The sequence below is a fragment of the Medicago sativa genome, chromosome 1 (genome assembly GCF_051527215.1).
Source record: "Medicago sativa cultivar Bolivia chromosome 1, Bolivia_mono, whole genome shotgun sequence".
Classification (NCBI taxonomy): Eukaryota; Viridiplantae; Streptophyta; class Magnoliopsida; order Fabales; family Fabaceae; genus Medicago; species Medicago sativa.
In genome coordinates this window covers 34,341,211-34,357,204 of record NC_140749.1, presented here as the reverse complement: position 1 = coordinate 34,357,204, position 15,994 = coordinate 34,341,211, and the positions used below count along the sequence as shown (strand labels likewise).

Sequence of the window (15,994 nt, the reverse complement as noted above, 5' to 3'; positions counted from 1 at the left end):
AAAAAATATTTTGTCAATCTTGGTGAAAATCAAATTCTCCAACATGTATTTTGTAACATCCCGCTCGTCAGCTAATGGAAATTTTATCTGATAAATGTATCAGAGGACTAAGATTCATGGAAAGCAAGTATGACAAAAATGTTAAGTACTAGGGAAGCTAATATTATGTGGTATCAGTTAAATATGGACTTGTGTATCAGTGTCAGGTAAACACGTCTGAGACAAAGGGCATTTAAGTATTTGCGCGCAAGGGAGTATATAAGTGGTTTTGGCACCAAAATATTCATTTTCCCATTTCACTTCTCTCTCTAGGTTTTGGAAAAACCTTTCTCTCCCCCTTCTCTCTAAGAATTTCGCCTCCCTCTCCTCTCTAAGTCATCCAAACTTCTTTAATACATGATCAAGCATGGCTTAGCAAGCAAGAAACAAGAGGAATCTAGGGTTTGAGGTGGATCAAGAATGAAGAGGAATCTAGGGTTTGAGCTTGGATCTTGAAGGAAAGCAAGAAAACATGATTAGGTGAGTTCCATAGATAGTTTACCTTCCCTTGGTTGTGTAAATTCATGTTAGAAAGTAGTGATTTATGTTTATGAGAGGTTTTAAACCTTAATGTACATTTGATAAATTCTTGTCAATTACATGTTAGTTTGCCATGAAATATGTTTATAAATGTATATATATGTTGCTGGATGATTATGGTGCATTGCAGGATTAAACTGGACAAGTTTTGGGTCAAAACTGGAAATTTTGTACCTCAGATCCGAAGAGCCACGCTATTAGCGAAATCTACGCTAATAGCGAAATTCTCAGGATGAGCCACGCCCCAGCTGAGCTATTAGCGCAGCTCTCTGGACTTGGCCAACTTGCTTTGGCCTGTTGGACCAGTTCAGGGTTCGTGGTGCATTCCGAAGCTTTTCTTTCAACGTTTTATAACTTTATAACTTCAAAACAACATCTAGGCAATGCACATAACATCAAACGATTCTTGAAATGAAAATCATGGCAAACTTAATAAGAATGGCAAGAGTGAATCAAGAGAGTTTAAGCCGATATTACTCGGGTAGCAATGAATTAAGAAAGGGAATGAATGTAGAGCCTCGACATAGTGTTGAGAACTAGAAAAATAGCATGAATGATAAGTATGGCAAGTATAGGATATGAATCCTTAGAATGATAAGACGCGAAGTGTATTCTCTTCGCTTATGATCAAGTATGTATATGTTTAGCTTACGTGTATGACAAGACCATGACTATTAAGTGTAGGTGGCATGTCTCTTGTTATCCACATCAGGGGGATACAAGGGGTTCTCATGATGGGAATGGTTCAAGCCGTAAGGGACCCACATGTCACTGAGTAACAAGACGTAGGTGCTCGTGTCTCTTGTTATCCACGCCAGGGGGATACGGGAGGTTCTCGACCTAAGGGGAATGGTTCAAGCCGCAAGGGACCCGCACGACACCGAGGGAGTCCGATGTACGTACATCGGTCATGTATGGGATTGTTCTCGGGGTTACTCCACCCGGGACTATCCGTAAAATGAATCAAGATAATGTTTGTATGTTCAACGCTAACATAATGAATGAACTTAGATATGTTTATGCATGATATGAATATGATTATGTTATGATATGTAGAAAGATTCCATGCACGATTATGGTTTAGAACAAGAGCATTAGATGCTATAAGACAAGTGCAAGTTATGGAATAGAGCAAGTAAAGAATATGATACCGGTGACGATCTTAGGTTCCCCTAATCGTCCGGTTTAGAATCGTGCCATGTTTATGATATGTTTAGGCCTCGATACGTAGTGTATTCCTGGCAATGCGGTCCTAGATTCCCCCCTTGACCGCCATGACACATATAGGAAGAGAAGCCTATAACAAGTGAGATAAGACTATGACGGCTCTAGTATGCACTACCGTCTAAGTATGCAAGTCCCCACACACGTATAATCAACCGTCAGGTTGTAATGTAGACACATGGTGACCGTAGGTTTCACCTTGAGGTTGCCTATAGCCTAGGATTTAGGGGAACTCATTGAGACATTATGTCTCATCCCAATCCTTATTTGTTTCAGATAAGCAGATGGTTATGCAAGCTTGAAGTCGGATGGATGTTTCAGCAAGTGTGCGTTCGTATCGCTGCGGGATGCTTTGGATTCCAAGGATGAAATTATATATATGTATGGTTGAGATGTTTATGCGATTTACGTATGAACGCATTTTGTTGTATAAATATTCATTCGTAAGTATTTAATGTTGTATATTTTAATGTATCCAGTACTAAATTTAATGCACGTGCTAGACTTTCTAGATACGTCTGGTATGGGTGTTACAATTGGTATCAGAGCAGGTCGATTCAGACCGTGCCTTGGGTCATTAAGTTACAACTAAAGTAGTGAAACCATTGGGTTCCGGGTAAATGTTTTAGTTGTTGATGTTAGTTGAGCCTGATCAACTCAATTTAGCATTCAACGATTAGAATGGATGCCTGAGAGCTGAATAGGACCCAGGAGGAATGAAGTATGTGATGAAGAAGCATTGGAAAGTGTGAACTCATAAGTAATAACTCGGAGTGAGTAATAGTAAGGGGTTGATTGTGCCAGTAAGTGGCCGGTGAACTAAGCAAGTATAAGTGTGAATCCTCCGGGAATGTAAGGCAATGTTAAGACAGGACGTTCCGACAACGTTGGGTAAGATGATAGTGATACTTTATGTACCCGTAAGTGAAGAAGTTGGATATATGTATATATAAGTATGACCGAAAGTTCGGTAAGATTTGTTGTTGGAACGGGTTTATGATATTCTGGAATGTCAAAACAAGATCACAAGATAAGGATTTAAGAGAAAGATTTTTGTTATCAAGATCGAGGCATTGATTTCCGACGTGCCAAGAATTGTATCGAAAAAGGTTGATGTTGCCATGCATATGTTATAGAATATTTCACGATGATAGGAGATAATGATGTGCATTTTATACTTGAGAATATAAATTTCATGCGAAGAATGTTTTCTGAAAATAGAGTTGGAGAAGCTCACCAATAGCGAATCTGGAACGAAACTTCCCGTTTTTTTTATGAAACCTACCAGTTCGTTCCTATGGTTTGCAATGACTATTGGGGAGATGTCTTCACAATAATCTTTTATGTGACGAAAATCTTCTATGACATCAAGTAATGAATGCATATCATACCTTAGTATTTTCAAGGAAAAAGGCATTGGCAACTATCAACGAAACCGATACGGTTTAAGGTAGCTTTGGAAATTAGTGTGTTAAGAGTCCATAATGAGTCAGGATCAAGAGTATAGACGTTTCGGTATTTATAAGGAAGTCACAGATGTATATGCATGAGGTATGAAGTAAGAAGTTAAAGTGGTGCAGAGTTATGATGAACAAGATATTAGTTTCTAATGTGCCGTGAATTGAATCGATTGATGTTAATGCTTGCCATGCAAAAGTTATAGAAATGTTTTTAAGATGATTGGAAGGAGTGATGTGCACTAGAGTACTTGAGGAAGTAATATTTTTATGTAAAATACGATTTTTAGAAAAACTGAGTTGAAGAAAATACGCCAATAGCGTAAATTTCGCTAATAGCGAAATTACTCCAGAGAACTTTGCTAATAGCGAACCTGGGGTGAAAATTTTCAGTTTTTCCAAAAATTGTCATTTCGTCTCCAGGGTCAGTAGTAGCTATTGGGGGTTGTTTTCACAATCTATTATGCAACAAACACTCTTTACAACATCAAGAATCGAATGCACATCGCCCCCTATGATTTCTAAGGAAGAAAATGCATGGACAAGTATTAACGGAAACAATCCGATTTGAGGTAACATTGGAAGTTAATGACATGTGGCAAGAGCTAGCGAAGAGCTTGGGTCAGGAGTTTTAAGGTTTCGGTTTATGGAACGGATAAAGTGAATGCAAAGTCGTGAGATGGAAGGTTAATGGTAAAGATTTATATGAGGACATGAGTTTCACGGATTTCATGAAGTTTTGAGTACCCCTCGGACCTAGGTTTTTGCTTGATTGACTTGCTAAGGCTCGTTATGATAATGAATTCTATAGTTTGCCAAAATTTTGAAAATGAATACATACATATGGGTGATTGGAAATGGCATTCTTGAATTTAAAAGAAATTTTTTGTAGGTACCGGTTGTTACGACTCACGTAGAGTGGGCTAAACTCACCGGAACTAAGGTTGGATGAAACAGTTGTATTGTCAACTTATTCCGCGATTTTAGAGCAACGACTGGGGCCAAACTTATTACGTTTTTATATAAAGAGAAATCGTCAACGCCAATGACCCGTGTGATATATTACAATGTTTTCTTAAAGAAAAAAATTAACGAGCAAGCATTAGTTGATTATGCAAAACATAGTATGTGAGAATACAAGGATGCGATGAAGCAAGATTGAGAAAAGTATGTATGAATTTATGATGAGTCCCTTATGGGAAATCGAGATGTACTCGAAAATGAGTTAAGTATGATAAGTATATGTCATAAGGTAAACCCAACCAGTGAGAATATAAGGTCTATCCCCAAGTACAATAATATGGTAATGCGACGAGTCTACCGTGAGATTCAATCTTGCAAGGTATTGTGAGGTGCATGTTTATGGCAATGGTTGTCACATGAAAGGTTTTGAAAAAGACTCAAGAAGATGATGCTCATATGGGAAAAAGAATGTGAAGTTCAGTCGTCTGAATGGATTAGAGTATTAATTAAGGTCAACTGGTTGGAATCAGAGTGGCGTAACAAAAGTTAGTAGATAAAGTTTCAGACAGTAATCATGGAACATGGAATGTAATAGTAAGAACCTTCGTTAGAAGCATTATAGGACAAGCGAGAAGTTCTCGAAATGTTAAATAGGTAAGGAGACCGATATGGATAGTGAAGGGTATAAGGAATGTGTCTTTCTCTACGTATGATAAGAAAGAGGTATGTAAGAGTATGTGCTATGATAAGAGAAATACATGTAAGGGTCGAAAGGTTCCTTCTTGTGACTCAAAGTAATGATTGAATTATCAAGTGTGAAGCCGGTATTAAAAGAAGAAGTGTCATGCAGGAGAAGGCAACAATATGTGATTGTAACCGGATATGATGTTTTGAAGATTCAAGTTTATTGTTCTTAGAACGAGGAAATGAGTTAATGGTATGAGGGTCAAGGATCCTGTATGATTTATATTATGCAATTATGTGAGTTTCCAAGATATGTATGTGAGTCATGAAAGAATAATAAGAAGTTACTTTTGAAGTTCAAGAATTTCATTAAGGAAAGAGATATGAATCATGAGTTATGCACAATCAAGTGCATACCCTCTTATGTCAAACTTGTTAAATGGTCGTGCGTGCGTTTTGGACGCACGATCATGTGTTTTTTAAAATCACACATACAACAAAATAACAGAAAATGCAATGTTTGTGCTTATGGGGTGCACGGTCGTGCGTTTTCCATAGGTAGGGACAATGCAGTTTTTCTGTGTTTTTGCCGTGGAAACACCGAATCCATTTTTCGATCAAAATATCACCAAAATCAACCCAAATCTTCATACTAATGTTATCTAATCAATCATACATTAATTTCCTCTCAAACAACTTTATTCTACTCATATTTAACATGAACCATCATGTTTCTCATTTGTTCTAAAATATACCATCCTATTCCAATTCTAACATGGCAATTCTATTCAAACATAGTAACAACAACAACATTTTCTCTTCTTCAATATCAGCATAACAACTTTAAAGCTTATAAAAAAATCTAGCGATGACTTTCATGAATTTCACCAATTTCACATAAAACTCAAGAACACTACAACAACACATTTGAAACATAGAGTTCACATGATAACTTCGCGAATTCAAAGATAATCATATACCCATAATCACAACGACATGCTAGATCATCATTTCTGTTGAGGCAAAATCCCTAATTAATTTTAAATATAATAAACCTTAATGATTAATGAATTAATGGACTTTGATTAATTTCTTGGTATTTAACTTGTGCTCTTGAGTGTTTTACTAAGACAGGAACAAAGTTTAAATTATACCAAGATTCAAGAAATCAATGTGGTTTTATGAACTAACTCTGAGGTCAGAAAGATAGTTCAGAATGTTGCTCAGTGAGTTGATCAAAATGTTCAAGCAGAGTTCAGAAGGTTGTACTTATACAAGCCAAGAATCTCAAGAACATTATCAAGAACATGCAAGTCACATGTGACATGAATAAATGTCCAAGAAAGTACATTTGCATGGATCAATCAAGCAATAGATGCATTTACAAAGTTAATGTCAAAAAGGATATTCAATATTCATTTAAGACTATGAACATTGAAGTACTAGGAATATTCCAATAAGAATATCATCCTAGATGTTGCAATCACTGAACTTCAGTTCTGTTTTCACTATTAGGATGATTACTCCAGATATACAAGTCTTGCAAATCATCCTAAGAGAAACAAATGGAACATTCTGATGTCAGAATGTTCAACTACGCACATGCTTTGTACTGTGAACAATACAGTAGGTGAAAAGTTAAAATGCAAAGGAAAAGTGAAGATTTTGTCCTAATCAATCAGAGATGGACACGTATGAAATATGGTATTGTACATTATCATGCAAATCTCCTCAAAGCATGGGTCTGAAGATGCAGAACCACTATTCTCTCTCCTGCAAACAATCGAATGCAGATCTGGAATAACTTTATCCAAGCAACTTTCTGATGTTTGTGCAAAAGTCACAACACATGAATAATGCCCAGAAAATCATAAGGCACACATTGGATAAACCCAGAAACTCATCATACACTCATAAATGATGAACCCATATGAATGTTATGATGAACATCAAGATTCTGATGAAGAACACAACAACATTCTGATGGTCATAATGTTTACCCAGATTTTCATGTAAAAGTCAGTGGGGCCCAAGACACATGACATAACACCATTGGTCACCCTCCAACGGCTACAAGAGCCAAATAACTCTATAAATAGAAGTGAAAGGCTAAACATAACTTGCACCATTGCAAAGCATACAAGAAAAACAACTTAAGATTGTTTTGAAGCTTTAGCATCTGAATTTATCATCACTAAGATTTCAAATTGTCTCTTGAAGTGTAAATCAATTCTCTCTTATCTTGTTAAAGATAATTTCTCCCTCTCTTCTTCTCTTGTCTGATTTCAATCATTCAAACTCCATATAAATTGTAATCAAAATGTCATATAGCTTTAGGGGTACTAAAGTGTTAGTGTTCTGGATCGGCCAAAATGATTCTTGGCCCATTAACTTAGGCCCAATATCTTTCAAAGCCCAAACTCCACGTTTGGCATTATTGGTCACGACATACCCCCTCTCGGCGAGGGGGTGCACGAAGCATACGAGATCGGTTCAAACGAACCCCAACGTCTCTTTGCACATTCTACACGTTCCCACAATAAACTCTCTGGCGGTTACACTTCCCACGATTTCGTAACCGCCAGAGCCAGGTGTGCCTCCTCAACGGCTCTGCAGCCTTCCACCTCTATAAATAGGGGACTCAATGCAGTCCCCAAGGTATAACTCTTTCTTCCTCTAAAACCCTCACTCTCTGATCTCTACTGACTTGAGCGTCGGAGTGCCTACAGGTGCGCACCCCCCATCCGCTCCAAGAAGCATTCTGACGTATTCCACCACCGTCACAACCATCACATTCAAAGCACCGACAGTCACCTTCTGATCAGGTACGATCAGTGGCGCCGTCTGTGGGAACTATATAAGCTCCCCCGTTTTTATCCCTAAAAACCAAAGCTTTCCATAAAAATACCATGGCTGCAAACGGTGCCAAATTCCAGTTACGAAATGAAGTGCGCATTCCTCAATAGGATGGCATGACATCCTCACCTTCACCTGTGGATACACCCAGGGAGGAACCAACTCAAATAGTTCCTCTCCAGCAAAGGCCTCTGCAGGGTCCCAGCCGTCCTACAGAGACACCAGAAGATGCAACAACCGGCGTACTCATTGGTAACCTGATCCGCACGGTTCAACGACATACGTCGTTAATCGAGGAACAGAACCGCCGACTGATGGATCTTGAGCAAGCACGTCCAACCGTCCCAGCCAGGCGATCTCTCTCCCCAATATGTAACAGACGAGGAGAGAACCCCAGTCGGTCACTTTCCAGATCCCCCCGACATTTGGTGAGCATCGGATCTCCATCCTACACCAGGAGGTCAACTAGGAGGTCTCCCCGACGGTCTCCACCTAGGAGATCTCCTCCAAGGAGGTCTCCACCCAGAAGATCTCCTCCAAGACGGGCCTCATCGAGGAGATCCCCTCCACGCCGGACCCTCCCGGGAGATCTCCGCCCAGGCGCAACGGGCGTTCATGGTCGCCTTCTAGTTCAGGGGACACTCGCGATACCCGAACGGACCACAACGCTTACGGTCCATTCACATGGCATATCCGGGAAGCTCCCATAGCTCGCGGACTGGAAAAGCCGCCGCAAATGGACTCATACAACGGGACTACCGATCCGGATGAGCACATCGAGAACATCGAAGCAGTTCTCACCTACAGATCGGTGCGGGGCGCTGTCATGTGTAAGCTCTTCGTCACCACGCTGAGACAAGGAGCGGTCACGTGGTTCAAGAACTTGAGGAGAAACTCCATCGACTCTTGGAGCGACCTCTACAATGAGTTCACCACCCATTTCACTGTGTCAAGGACGCAACCAAAAACGGTTGCTTCCCTCGAAGCCATCGTCCAAGGAAGAAGCGAACCTCTCCGAGACTAAATCGAGAGGTTCAACAAAGAAGCCGTCCAGGTCAGAGGTGCCAACGAGACAATGAATTTGTACCTCATCGCCAAAGGTCTGTGCAAAGAGACAGATGTGAAGAAAGCTGTCCTCTTAGATCGCCCAAGGACTCTCAACGAGTTTCTAGCGATCGCCAAGATCTACATTGCCTACGAAAAGGCCTTGTACGCAGACAGCCTTAACAAGGTCCGGAAGGAGGAACCTGCTGCTGAATCCTCCAAAAAGCCCTTCCATGAGAAAAAGAAGGAAGGCAAAACCGCCCGAGAAGGCAAGAGGCCCAGCGGCCATTTCTCCGAGTACACTCCATTGGCCATGTCAAGGGAGAAAATCCTAGCTGTGATCGTTGTAGCCGATCTAGCAGAAGTCGGCATCAAGCCGCCTAAGGCTCCATCTCATGAGAGAAAAGGGATCGACAAAACAAAATATTGTCGGTTCCACAAATGTCACGGACACACCACCGATGACTGCATCCATCTGAAGGATGCCATTGAACTCCTCATCCAGAGAGGTCGACTCAGACAGTACGTGAAAAATCCTGAAGCAGAAAGGAAAGCAGTCGAACTCGTTGGTGACGGTTCTGAGCCTGGAAGGACCATTGCCATGTCCGTGGAGCACCTCGGCGATTTCCCTGACAACGTGGAAATCACCCTCTACTCATGCACCTGGGAGCAGTTCCCTACTGCCAACATCATCACAAAAGGAACGCCGAACATCTCCATGGGCAGCATGAAGAGGAAATTCGAGGAGCTCATGAGCGTCAATGCCATGGCCCCCTCCCTTCGAGGAGGAAGGCCACCTTTGGCGTTCTACGACTCTGAACTACCTGGTGGGGCTTCAAATTCTGCCATTCCTTTGCTCGTGCGAGCATCGATGGCTAATACAGACGTCCGACGGGTCCTAATAGACACAGGGGCCTCATGCGACATCATGTACACCAGCCTGTTCAAAACTCTCCAACTAACGGAGAAAAACCTTTCTCCCTACATTGGGGATGAACTCTACGGCTTCAACGACTCATCTACTCAACCATGAGGGTACGTGGAGCTACTGGTCTCTTTCGGTGAAACCTGCTGAGGACAAAGGGAAAGCTGCTGCGAGTACTCTGGACGCCAACTTGGTCGAACTTGACCCCAGGTTCACCAAAGAGGACCTGAAGGAAGAAAAACGGGAAAAGAAGGATCCGCTCAACGCGAAACTTCTTAGACCTGTTCCTGATGGTGAGTTCGAGCTGGTCCCCTTCGGAAGCGACCCCTCGAAAAATTTCAAAATTGGCAAGGATCTCCCCGAACTTGTCAAGAACCAGCTGGTCGCCTCCCTCAGGGAGAACGCTGACCTATTCGCTTGGAGCGCAGCCGACATGCACGAAATCGACTCTAGCGTCTCTCTTCACCAGCTGACAGTAGATCCCGGAGTTAGCGTTGTAGCTCAGCGGCGTAGAAAGCAGTCTCCTGAAAAATTAGAGGCTGCAGAGAAAGCTGTAAAAGACCTCCTAGATGCAAACTTTATTTCTAAGGCCAAATACACTACCTGACTCTCCAATGTTGTACTTGTCAAAAAATCTATTGGAAAATGGCGTATGTGTGTTGACTATACCGATCTCAATAGGGCCTGCCCTAATGACGCATATCCTCTTCCTAACATCGATAAACTCGTAGATAATTCCTTCGGCTATAAACTTTTATCCTTCATGGACGCCTATTCCGGGTACAATCAAATACCCATGGGTGAAGAAGATAAAATGAAAACAGCCTTCATGACTGAATCAGGGAACTATTACTACAATGTAATGCCTTTCGGTCTATGAAATGCGGGGGCCACTTATCAACGTATGATGAACAAAGTTTATGACAAGACACTTCTGGGCGACATTCTCGAGGTATACATGGACGACATGATCGTAAAATCCCAACAAGAGGTGGATCATGCCGCCCATCTCAGAAGAGTGTTCGAACAAACTCGGAAGTACAACATGCGACTCAACCCAGAAAAATGCACCTTTGGAGTCCAAGCGGGTAAGTTCCTTGGTTTCTATCTAACAGAAAGAGGAATTGAAGCGAACCCAGATAAATGTTGCGCATTTACTGAGCTTCCAACACCCCACTCCAAGAAGTGCATCCAAACGCTCAACGGAATGATGACCGCTCTCTCTAGGTTCGTGGCTAAATCTGATCAACACGCACTTCCTTTCTTCAAACTCTAGAGGAAAGAAACGAAGTTCGAATGGACGGATGAGTGCGAAACCGCCTTAAGACACCTCAAAGAAACGCTCTCTGCTCCACCAGTGCTATCGCGACCCGACCAAGGTGAAGTACTATACCTGTACCTATCCGTCTCTTCTGAGGCGGTAAGCGCTGTGCTCATCAGAGAAACGACGGAAGGACAAAAACCAGTATACTTCACCAGCAAAACATTGTTGGGACCTGAAACAAAATACCAGAGAATTGAAAAGGTAGCCCTCGCACTCCTCACAGCGGCCAGAAGATTGAGGCAGTACTTCCTGGCACACACAGTGATAGTCTGGACGGACCAACCCATCAGACAAATCTTGGGTCGCCCAGACGTAGCCGGTCGGATGATGAAATGGTCACTCGAACTATCTGAGTTCGACATTCATTACGAATCCAGAAAGGCACTGAAGGCACAAGTGTTCGCCGACTTTCTTGCCGAGATGACTTTCCGAGCTGAGGAAAGCCCTGAGGAATGGACCGTCTTCGTAGATGGATCATCCAACTCCAAGGGAAGTGGAGCCGGAATAATCATCGATGACAACAAAGGTATCGTTGTCGAAATCTCCCTCGCTTTGTCTTTTCCTATTACCAATAACACTGCAGAATATGAGGCCTTCTTAGCTGGCTTGCGATCTGCCAAAGACATGGGAGCTCGAAAGGTGAAAATCTTTACGGACTCGCAACTCGTGGCTTCCCAAGTCACGGGAGAGTTCCAGGTAAAAGAGGACCACCTCCAAAAGTACGTCGAGTTAGTACTAGAGAAGATGAAAGAATTCGAAAACGTCGAAGTAATCCACGTTCCCCACGAACAAAACACGCGGGCGGACATTCTTTCAAAACTCGCAAGTACACGAACTACGAACGGAAACAAAATAGTCATACAAGAGGTTCTCAGCGAGCCAAGCATCCAGGATAGAGGAACTCTCCCTCAGGAGATCAATACGATCATTGGAATGGAAGATTGGAGGGGACCCATATCTCGATACATAGAGAATGGCGAACTTCCGGCCGACCCACAAGAAAAAACAAGGTTGACACGAAGAGCCTGCTCACTCACTTTGGTGGAAGGAACCTTGTACAAAAGAGGTTTCGTCACTCCACTGATCAAGTGCCTGGGACCTAATGAGACCCAAGAAGTCCACGCCGACGTCACGACGACATCTGCGGACAACACCTTGGCGCAAAAGCTCTCGCAAAAAAGATCATACGAGCAGGATACTACTGGCCAACCATGTTGAAAGACGCCCAAGACTACGTGAACCTCTGTGATAAATGCCAGCGACACGGGGACATGCACCTAGCACCCCCTGCTGAGCTAATATGCTTGGTCTCCCCTTGGCCTTTTGCATGGTGGGGCATCGACCTTTTGGGACCATTCCCCAAAGCCACAGGGCAGCTCAAATATCTGGTAGTCGCAATCGACTACTCAACCAAATGGATCGAAGCCGAACCATAGGCCAAGATCACGGCTAAAAACATACTCTGTTTCTTCAAAAGAAACATCTTGGCAAGATTTGGAGTATTAGCATTAGTGATATCCGACAATGGTACACAGTTCACGGACCAAAGGTTGCAGGACTACCTAAGGAATATCGGCATCAAACAAAGTTTCACCGTCATCGAACACCCTCAAGCCAACGGCCTCGCCGAGGCTGCAAATAGGGTCATTTTACGAGGAATATAAATAAGGCTAGACACGGCCAAAACTCAGTGGGCTGAAGAGTTAAACGCAGTCCTCTAGGCCTACAGAACTACCCCCCATTCCACAACCGGCGAGTTACCTTTTCGACTCACGTATGGGACAGAGGCAGTCTTACCCATTGAGCTAACTGAACTCACATGGCGTACTGATGCCAGCACTGACTTCCCAGCCAACACGGCAAATCTACGTGAAGAGCTCGAATTCGTCGACGAAGTCAGGATTGGGGCGACCTTGCGAGAAGCAGCGCTAAAACAAAAAAATAGCTGCTCGTCACAGCAAGAAAGTCATAAAAAGGGAATTCGAAGTAGGCGACCTCGTCCTCCGTCGAAACCAGAAGGATTCCGAAGAAGGGAAACTCGTCGCCAACTGGGACGGTCCCTTCAGGATCTGGATGAAGACCGGAACAGGAGCCTACGGACTCGAAGACCTTCATCAAAACGCTATTCCAAGGACTTGGAATGCAGAAAAACTCAAAAAGTACTACACTTAGATGGCAAACATCGCCAATTTACTCTAATGTACGTACTTAGTTCTATACAATGAACTCATCGCTCCCCGTCGAGCAAGTAAACGGAAGAGGAAAGTCGTGCCACTCCGAATCCAAAAAGAAAAAGGATAAGAGGGATTTACACAACAAACTCTCTTACTCCTCAGTATGTACGCTTACCGCTGCGACATCACTGCTCGGCATGTTAGGTAGAACCCCAGCTCGCGATGGGTGTTTCACGCCTCAGTGCAGTGAACTTAGCATAGTTCTCTCGTTTATCCACTGTACAAGTCCATAGCTTTGGACACACATTCAGATAAACAATCTCTTGGATGTGCAATACTTCTGACTAATACTCTGCGTAAACAGTTAGAAAACTTCCTTCCTTGCAAACCACGCAAAGGTAGAACTTTCCAAGCAAAGTGACTTACTACCTAGGAGGCACAAGGCAAAACTTTAGCTTCAGCAAGTCAAAGTAAAAAAATACTAGGCGGGCATGCTAAACTCTCCAGTTGTTAAATCACTTTGTCGGAATAACGACTGCGGGGGGTAGTTCATCCCACCACATTCGACTTAAGTGTAATTGAGAATAATACAATTATATTATAAAGGTGCTAAAACCACTAAGGGCGCACAATGTCATTACAAGTTTGGTTGTTGAAGAAGATATTAATTACAAGGTCTCATCAGGCCTGGGCTTCATCAACATGCCCATCTTCTTCCTTGGGATCAGGAGGCGGAGTGATCACCTCATCGTTCACCTCCCTAAGGGGATGAATTCCTTAGACGTTCAGCTCGATACCCGGGTTCACCACCTTCAAGCTCACCAATCCTGTCCACAAGGCCGGCGCGCCGCAGGACAGCAAGGTCTTCCGCCTCATCCTCTCCAGGAAGGTCCGCCTTCTTCAGAGCCTCCTCCAAAGACGCCTTCTCTTCAGCCAGCTTCCGGGAGGAGTCGGTTGCTTGTTCAAGGGCAGTCTGAACCCCAGACAACTGCTCCTTCAAAGAAGAAAGCTGACGGTCACGCTCCTCTGCAACCGATCTCTTGCTCCTTTGATCCTCTTCAAGAGCAGCCACCTTGGCGGTCAAAGCTTCCCTCTCCCGCACCAGAGCATCAACCCGAACTTCACCCTCCATCGAAGCGTTGTTCATGGAAATAGCGACCTCTAAAGCCTTCATAGTGGCAATAACCCCATCAGTTATCGCCTTACTCCGGCCAGCTAGACCCAGATCCTGGATGATCTTCAGCTCAGGATCATCCAAGAACAAGGTCGATTGAGGGCCACACAGCTCAGGCTTGGACCACACCTTCAGAAGCTGAAGGAAGTCTCCCATATCAGAGCGGACGGGAACGGCCTTGATCGGCGTGATTGGATCCTCGGAAGACATCCTCACCCGCTGCCTCTTCGCGGGATCCTGCACCAACTCCTCAGAAGGCTCGTCACCTTCCAAGTCCACTACAGGACCAGAGGCGGAGCTGGGGCCGGAGCCGGCTATAAGGTGCTCCAGAGACTGAACGTTCTTGCGCTTCTTCTTGGACGAGATCTTTTCGCTCGCCGCATTCACATGGGCCCCCAAATCCTTCTTCATTTTCTTTGCAACACAAAGACAAAGAAACTTCGTCAGTTAAGGGAAACAAAATAAGAAGGCAACAAGAAGGCAAGAGCAAAAAGAAAATAAACTACCAAGGTAGGCATAGGAATCATCAGAGGTCAACAACTCATAAGTATTGATGAGGTGGGGCTCTGTTACTGGGGTCCCGTCCGCACTCATCAAAGGGTTCCCCCGTCTGTCTATCTTAACCCTCTGGGGAAGGGACTCAATGAAAGCCCAAAGTTGTTGACGAAGGCCTTTCTCTTCGTCAGTCAGATTGGCAATGGTTCGACCGAAGTCCCTCGGTTCATAGGCAAAATGGTCCTGAGACCAGCACAAGTGGAAGAAAGGAAGGCGCTCCTGCTCACCATCCTTAGCGGCTTCCAAGAGGGTTTCCAAAGCAGCCGTGCTTGTCGGCCGTATAAAAAAGAAACGCTCTTTGAAGTTTCGGACCTTTCCGGCAAAAATCTCAAACATCTTCTGGGTCTGACGGAAAGAAACCCAGTCCGCGCCCCGTTGCACGGTGAAGAAGGAGAAAAAGACATTTTTGGAGGCAGGGATGCGAAGATAATCACATAACAACTCAAAGGCCCTCATAAAAGCATAAGAGTTTGGATGAATCTGGGTGGGTGACAACTTAGTCCAACGAAGCACTTCCCGCTGGAAATTAGAGAAAGGGAGCCGGAAACCCATGTCTTTGAAAACCACTTCATACATGGGAAAGACATAGTTTTCATACTCCGAACACACCCTGTTAGATTTGCTCGGCAAAACCAGCTCCCAATCCCTCACATCTCCGACCATATCAAAGGGGGCTTCACCCACGCCATCGGTAGCAAACACAAATTCGGTTTCCAAAGGCTCCTCTCCAGGCCGTAAAACAACAGACGCAGCAACTCCCTCATTTGCCATGGTAGACCTAAAAAAAGCAAGGGAAAAAGTGAATCCAACATTCAGATCCACCCTTCCTTCACCTATCAGGTCGGTCACGGCAAGGAAGGGATCAAGTCGCTACCATTAGAAAACGATGGGATCTACAAAGTTTGATCCCCTCGTCGAGGAAACCTACTCCCAGCGAACAGACCCAAAGCTTATGGATGAAGCCTAAGCCTGTCGCCAATGTTCTTCTAAACACTAGTAGAAAACAGACAGCATATCTACAGAATCTTTTGATGC

The 15,994-nt window shown here is 43.7% G+C and overlaps 1 pseudogene; it reads left to right on the top strand.

The window, feature by feature from the left end:
- The window catches only part of LOC146954532 (protein SMAX1-LIKE 3-like), an 80,520-nt pseudogene that overhangs the window by 59,195 nt on the left and 5,331 nt on the right, over positions 1-15,994 (top strand).